Source organism: Vigna angularis, chromosome 5 (assembly GCF_016808095.1).
Source record: "Vigna angularis cultivar LongXiaoDou No.4 chromosome 5, ASM1680809v1, whole genome shotgun sequence".
Classification (NCBI taxonomy): Eukaryota; Viridiplantae; Streptophyta; class Magnoliopsida; order Fabales; family Fabaceae; genus Vigna; species Vigna angularis.
In genome coordinates, this window is record NC_068974.1 from 22,597,201 (window position 1) to 22,605,852 (window position 8,652).

The window sequence follows — 8,652 nt, forward strand, 5'->3', positions numbered from 1 at the left end:
GAAGAATTTCATACCGAGGGGTCAGAAACTGGTTTAACCAAAAATTTAGGCCAAGTGATAAACGACTTATATGCTTGTTCCACAGTGAAAATCTCTTCCGTGGACAGAGGAACCGAGGCATCTGGTATGATCATTTCATCCACTGAGACCTTCACCTCATCCTCTAATAGTTGCATACCATGACATACAGTCGCTGACCTAAACTCTGTTCCACGAGCTACCAACACCATCTCAGTATCCTCTAAAATGTATAGCAGACATGGACTACCATCGTCCATGTCATCCTCTGGGATGGCTGATGCGGAACAACTTCCTTTCGCGCTTCTCCCTGTCAGAGTAAATGTTAGATTATACAAAAGATAGAAATAATTGCACATAAATGTTTATTAAGTTTACCTGTGCGAGGGGGAGGGATAACATGTTCCTCTATAGGAGACGGCACCGGGCGCATGCTCTGATACTGCTGCTGGTATAGCATCTGGAATTCAGCCCTCACCTCGGCCCTGATCTCCTCTCTAAGGTCTTGTCGGACCTTTTTTGTGATCTCTTCTGTCATCCTTTGTGTATCGCTGTATGAATATGAAGGCTGACGAGAAGAGCTCCCAAAATAATCTGTAATTCCTACTCCAGGACCTGCAGCACGTACACATCCAGGGTGCTCAGGTCGTCCAATCGCAGCAACAAGAATATCCTGGCGACCCTCTGGAGTGAATTGGCCTTGGGAGCTCTGCTCAACCAAGGCGTCCTGTAACATTACAAAACACCATTATTCTTTAAATAGTTTAATGTAGTATGTATAATGACAATATTTATTATTTTAGGAACAGTGATAACTTACAATTCTTTCAGAAATCTCTCGTGCAGTGTCGGAAGAGTAGGTGCCCGATGGTCGCATACGGGCCAACTTCCATTTCTCATGTCTAGACGGTGGAGAAGGAGGCTGAGGAGGGCTACCACCCTGAGATGGTGGTATAACATCTGTCTTTTGCTTGAGGATTTTCTCCTCAAGCTTCCTATACCCACCACGAGATAATAGGTGGGGGTTTTTGTTGTGAGCACTTGTTCCTTGTGCTTTGCTTCTAATTGCCTGTCACATACACATTAATTAATTAGTTCATATGATATATATTTGTTAATGAGGAATTGAATAATATGAACTACACTAACCTGCCATTCCTCTGACATCCGACTCTCTTTAAAAAGCGGCCAAGTCTCCTCATCAATGGACTTATATGAACTACATGGACTTTTATGTTTAAGGTGTCCAAAGATGTATCTTGATGTCAACTTGCTTTTAAAGTTTCTGAAATTTTCTGCAACAGTTGACAAACACTTATTTCTAAGGGAAGTGACATTTGGAATGTCAAATGTCATCTGAAAAAAACATAATAAAGTTGTATTAGTACAAAATTATCAATATAAACAAATTTTAATTCAAATGCTATTAACTAACTTACCAATATATCTTTCCAAATAATGTTCCGATCAACCTCGGACACATGATCAAAAGATGGAATGAGAATGCTAATCTTATCACGTGCCACTACTCCAAGGTATGATCGGAAGTCATCTGCATGGGGGCCAGTTGCCACACCCGTGGTGACATTCACATTCACCGGAGTTCTTTCACCACTATTTTTCCTGATCAATAGTTGTTTCATCCTAGTGGGTCCTCTAGTGGATCTGGTTGGGGGAGCCTCATCCCCTGAAGAATGTGGATGATCAGCCATATATCTGTCAAAATAAATAACAACATTAAATTTTATTTCAAGACTTATGTAATATCATATAAATTAACAAAACATGTAATAGTAATCATAGGAAATGTATAAAAGGAAAACTTATGTTATATTAATAAAATACTTATACAGAAATTGAAAATTCATACATAAAGATATGGATTCATCATATGTATATTCCCTCATCATGATCTGACCGAATTGCATGTACATCATCGTCAACTAGAGATTGGTCATCCAAGTTTGTTGTAGTTTGAAATGAATGGTTGTCAGCAATATAAATATTAATCAGATTGTCTTCGTTAACTTCAATTTGTTTTTTGCCTTGAAGAGCAACACACCAATGGTCAGACGTAGGATCTTTGACATAAAAAACTTGAGATGCTTGATGTACCATGATAAACGGTTCGTCTCGGTAACCCACCTTGCGAAAATCAACCAGTGTCATACCCGAGTCATCTATTTTCACACCACTCTTATTGTCAAACCACTTACACTTGAACAGTGGAACAAAAAACTTGGTGTAATCAACCTCCCATATCTCTTCTATTATACCATAATATCTCATTGATCCAACTACAGGAGATTGATCTTTTGATGTGGAAAATTGAAGTGACTCAGCTTCTAAACTGACTCCACTATTTTGTACTGTGCTTTTATCATCCAAAGTCTTCGTATAGAATGTGCAATTATTGACTTCATAACCTGTACAACACACGACATCAAACTTCAAACCATTTGCAAGCCACAATAAAGTTTCAGAAGAATGTGGCTCTTTGTCAATTTCAGATTTGAACCAAGACATAAATGTTTTGTTATGCTCCATCAATTGCCATTTCTCTGATTGTCTTGGATTTTTATTCTTAACAATGGCTTTGTGTGCTTCCAAAAAAGGGATCACCTCATCTGTGTTGTTCAATATATAAAGATGCGCTTGCAACAATTCTTCGCGATCTTTTGTCACCACATTGACACCTTGGATGCTTTTACTTGTAGAAAATTTATTCAACCATGTTGTGCGAGGAACTCCTATTGGATTCGTTGATGTCATGTAATTTGAACAAAACTCGATACTTTCTTCAGCAATATACCTTTCAATCATCGAACCTTCAGGACGATATGGATTTTTAACGTACCCTTTCAAAATCTTCATATAACGCTCAATAGGATACATCCATCTTAAGTATACTGGTCCGCACAACTTGATTTCTCTAACCAAATGAACAAGTAAATGTACCATGATGTCAAAAAAAGATGGAGGGAAAAACATCTCTAATTGACACAAGATGATAACAATCTCGCCTTCAAGTTCATCTAACTTTGTAGGATCGATGGCTTTACTACATATTGACGAGAAAAATGAACACAACCTGTTTATGGTGTGCCTAACATTTTTGGGCAAAATTCCACGAATAGCCACCGGTAACAACTGTTGCATTAAGACGTGACAATCGTGAGACTTCATGCCAACAAGCTTTAAGTCCTGCATTGACACTAAACTCTTCATATTTGAAGAGTATCCTTATGGTACTTTGATACTCTTTAAACATACACAAAAACTTATCTTCTCTTGTCTAGACATTGTGTAACATGCAGGGGGAAAATAAGTACGTTTACCAATATCCTTGGGTGCCAACTCTTCTCGGATATTCATGTCAACCAAATCCAAACGAGCATTCACTCCATCTTTTGTCTTTCCCTGAATGTTGAGTAATGTACCAATCAAGCTATCACACACATTCTTTTCCACATGCATCACATCTATGCAATGTCGAACATCTAACTTTGACCAATATGGAAGATCAAAGAATATTGATTTCTTCTTCCAAGGGGTCGTTATAGATGACTTCTTCGATGTTTTCCCAAATACATGATGTATTTTATTAACTTTTTCAAGAACTTGAAGGCCAGTAAGTGGATTTGGTGCTTCGTCCCTCTCTTGATCTCCATTGAATGCTTTTTTTAACCTTCGATATGGATGATTACGTTTTAGAAATCTCCGATGACGCAGATACACCGTCTTTCTTCCATGTTTCAATTGATGAGCTGCAGTGTTTTCTTCACATATAGGACACGCTTTATGACCCTTGACACTGTATCCTGACAAATTACCATAAGCAGGGAAGTCATTAATGGTGCAAAATAACATTGCACGCATCATAAAAGTCTCTGAAGCGAATGCATCAAATATTTCAACCCCATCAACCCACAAAACCTTCAAGTCTTCAACTAGTGGGCTTAGATAAACATCTATGTCATTTCCAGGCTGCTTTGGACCAGATATCATCATAGACAACATCATGTTCTTCCTCTTCATGCACAATGCAGGAGATAAGTTGTAAATTATCAATATAACTGGCCAACAACTGTGATTGGTACTCAGATTACCAAATGGGTTCATTCCATCAGTGGCTAAACCAAGCCTAAGATTTCTACACTCTTTACCAAATTCGGGGAATTGTCGATCAATATTTGTCCATTGCTTTGAATCAGCTGGATGACGAAGCAGCCCGTCAATTTTTCTCTCATCTGCATGCCATCTAAGGTTTTTAGCATCTTTGGGATTCGCAAACAAACGCTTAAGTCTGGGCACTATTGGAAGGTACCAAACTACTTTCAAAGAAGATCCATTTTTTTCTATCTGACCATTATCTTCAATATTGTTTTTTGACTTGTATCGTGATAAGCCACATTTTGGACACTTTGTCAAAAATTCAAACTCTTTCCTATACAAAATGCAGTCATTGGGACAAGCATGTATCCTTTTATACTCCATACCCATTGGACAAAGAATTTTCTTCGCATCATAATTACGAGTGGGCAGTGTATTTCCATCTGGAAACATTTCATTCAACAACGTCAACAGTTCTGTAAAACTCTTATCAGTCCATCCATTGCTCGCCTTCAAATTCATGAGCCTTAACACCGCTGACAAACGTGTGAACTTAGATGAACCGACATACAAAGGTGTTTCCGCATCAGTCGACATCGTCTCATACACATGAGCTTTGGCAAAATTTTCTGCTCCAATATCGCGGATCATGTCCTCTAATTTGTCTTCTTCCGGTCGATCTTCTTCCATGGTGGAATCAGTAACATTTACAGTTTGAGAGCCAGTGGGAAAATGCATTTCTTCGCCGTGACATATCCATGTTGTATAGCATCTTAGGAAACCATCACATATAAGATGTTCTCTAATTTGAGTTGCGTTCAACTTTCTCCCATTCAAACAGTTCACACAAGGACATCTAAACTTCACTTCATCATCACTTCTCCCCTCATTACGTTGCGCAAATTGTATAAATTCCTCTACACCTCTCTCATACTCAGCACTAATACGTGGTAAATTAATCCAATTTCGATCCATATTCCTAAATATTACATAAAAAGATAAGCTACTAAAAATCAAAATTGCAATTTCATACATATCATTGAAACTTAGTGAATAATATTTTAAGGTTTATAAATAATGCAAGAACTACAACACACATTACCAAAACTATAGCAAAAACTATACCATACATTATCAAAACTATAGCAATTTCATGCATTACCAAAATTTTAGCAAAAACTATACCATACATTACCAAAACTATAGTAATTTCATACATTACCAAAACTATAGCAATTGTTATTATGCAAAAACTAATCAAGAAATCATGTTAAGAATGCAAAAGGGCATAAATACCTGGAACAGGGGCGGCGAAAAAGCTTGGTGCAACGAAGGGAAATGGCAGCGGAGAGGAATGACAGGCGTTTCAAACAATTTTGATCGGCTAAAACTCTTTCTTATCATCAAAAACGAGAAATGACCGAACAATTTTGAGTTTAAACGGTGCAAAAACGATGGCCTAAGATGGGTGGTCGCGGGAGGAGAAGAAAACGCGAGACGGAACTGCGCAAAGAAGACGACACTGTTCCAAAGTTTAATTTTTTAAACTTGACTGGGGAATCTACCGCGGTTCACTACTTAACCGCGGTATAAGATGGTTATATGCCGCGGTTTCACAAGGAACCGCGGCCTATACTGATTTAAAAAATTAACCTTAATGGCATTTTTGAAATTATTTTTAAATTATATGCCGCGGTTCAGCGGGCAACCGCGGCATATTCCTCTAAATATTTCAAATTCATTTTAAGTTTATTTCAGGTAGGATAATAGGTCGCGGTTACTCTAAGAACCGCGGCCTATACCCTTGTAACGTGCTGAACACAACTGTCTCCCCAACTGCCTTTTGGGGAATATCAGTAGGTGACAGGGGTATATGCCGCGGTTGCTCTGAGAAACCGCGGCATATACCCCTGTAACTTCTGAAATTCTCTGACTGACGGAGAAGTTCAGAAGTTACTGCGGTATATGCCGCGGTTCCTCAAAGCAACCGCGACATATACCCTTGTAACTTCTGAAATTCTCTGACTCAGTCAGCCCCTGCAATAAATTGGCAGGGGTATATGCCGCGGTTGTCTAGAAACTCGCGGCATATACTCTCTTATTTAATTTTTTATTCAGATGTGGCGTCAAAGGGGATGGTTGACTGGAGTATATGTCGCGGTTCAGAGCTGAACCGCGGCATATTTGTTCGATTTATTTACAAAACTGCCACCGCGCACCATTATGCTGCGGTTTCCAGTGAACCGTGGCATAATGTGCGCTGTAAAAACCCAATTTTTTACTAGTGAATGTGCTAAAGGACAGTGGAACAGAAATCATGTCTTCAATAAGGGAAAGGACGGTGAATATAACTAAGAATCAGGTTTGTGTACTGATTGGTAGTTGAATTTGCATTTCATATTAGTTTATTAGGATATTGGGTATTGCTTATTAAGTGACTCACTTAAAACTGTGATGATTATGTATCGAATTTATTGTTTTTTAGGTTGTGGTTTTGCTGAAATATTGTTTCTGCTCAAGATCAGTTTTGACAAATTTGTTCCTAGAAAAAGAAGGGAGAGATTACAGGGAGGCATTACCTAAAAGCAAAAGAGTCATTCCCTTTGATCTGAAAGCAAATAATTGTGATGGAACCATAGTGAAAATATTTTTTAGAAAATCTAATGGTATTATAGTCTTTGCTGAAGGAAAAGCAGATTTTGCAGACTTTCTTTTCAGCTTTCTGACTATTCCTTGGGAGGGGCGTTATGTTTGATGGGAGGGTGTTCTTATGTTGACAGTTTTGATAGTTTGCATAAAAGTGTTGTTGATCTTGATGAAGATTATTTTACCACAAAGGAAGTAAGGAATAAGTTTATTGATCATGTTCTTGCCCCACAGTTTAAGTTGAACAATGGTTTAATGTTCTTGTCTCTTTTTTTTTCATTTTATTCCTTGCTCTGCTGTCCAGCTTTGTTTAGTGCCGTAGGTGCAGAGTTTTGAGAAAAAGCCTTTGCTGTTTTAAACTTAATTCCTTGTTGTTTGGTGTTGTTTCTGATGCTGTTACTGCACTTAAATCACTGTTGTTTTTATACTAGAAAACCTTGTTTGGTGTTGTTCTGGATGCTGTATTGCACTTAAATCCTTTGCTGTTTGCTGCCAGAAAGGCTATCTGTTAGCTATTATAAATGCTGTAAATTTCTTGTTGTGTTAAAATAAAATTCTGTAGAAAAATGGTTGCTGTTTTAGAATAAAATTCTGCAGAAAATGGATGCTATTTCACATAAAAATGCTGCAGAAAATTTCTGCTGTTTTATACTAAAATGCTGCATAAACCTTTGCTGTCTTTGCTATAAAATCTACATAAAACCTTTGTTGTATTTGAGTTACTTTTACTTGTGTTCTTGTAATTAATTTTGCCGTGCCTCTCTGCTTGTGCAGGTTTTCCCTCCTAATGAGAAGATTGAAAACATTAATGATCAATACTGGACTTTACGTGCAGATGAATTTGAAATTGCTTAGTTGTTGTTTAGTTGATTATAGCAGTATTCACTAGTGTAGAATTGACCTTTAATGTCACTCCTTAGACGTCGGATTACAAAATATCCAACGTAAATTATTGATCAGTAACATTTTCGTAAATAAGTGGCCATATAAACGTCAGTTAGGAGGGTCCCCGACGTCTATAATTTTATAGACGTCGGACCCCACCTAACCGTCGTCTACTGGCCTGACAGGTAGGTGAAAAGTCATTTTCTTCTGCCATATAAATGTCCGTCCTCGACACTCCGACATCTATATACGATTATAGACGTCGGCCCCCCTTGTAACCGACGTCTATGCTTTGATAGGATAGGTGAAAAGTTGTTTTAGACGTCGGCTTCCCCTATATCTGACGTCTATATACACCGAGAATATTAATTTTTAATTCGAATGGACCTCATGTTACTGAGGTCATCGACGTCTAATCAAGAATAGACGTCGGGCACTCGGGGCACCGACGTCTCGGTTCCTGTTAAATAAGAAACCGCAAACCTGCGGTTACGCGCACTTCATCGTCTTCCTCCTCTCCTTTTCTCTCCGCGGCATAGCATTTCCTGGTGCGTTTTATCTCTTTCGAACCGTTTAAACTTACTTTTACTTCGACTAAATTAGTCTTTGATGGATTATCTTCCATTTGAAACAATTAAAATGAGTTTTCGTTGTGTTTTGGTGCAGTTTTGCTCGTGTCTGTGGGTAGTGTAGTAGCACCTTCTCCCTTTACTAGCTTCCTCGTAAGAAAAGCTGCGTCTTTTGGATCTCTTATGGCATTTCAACCAAAAACCGAACCTGGGTCCTTGCCTAGTTCTCATGTCACCGTATTCTTTTTCATTGGTGGTTGGAATGGAACTAGGCAAAGACCCAGGTTCGGTTTTGGGTTAACATGCCATAAGAGATCCAAAAGACACAAGTTTTTCTTATGAGGAAACTAGCAAAGGAAGAAGGTGCTATTAGGCTACTGAAAGACACGAGCAAAACTACACCAAAACACAACGAAAGCAG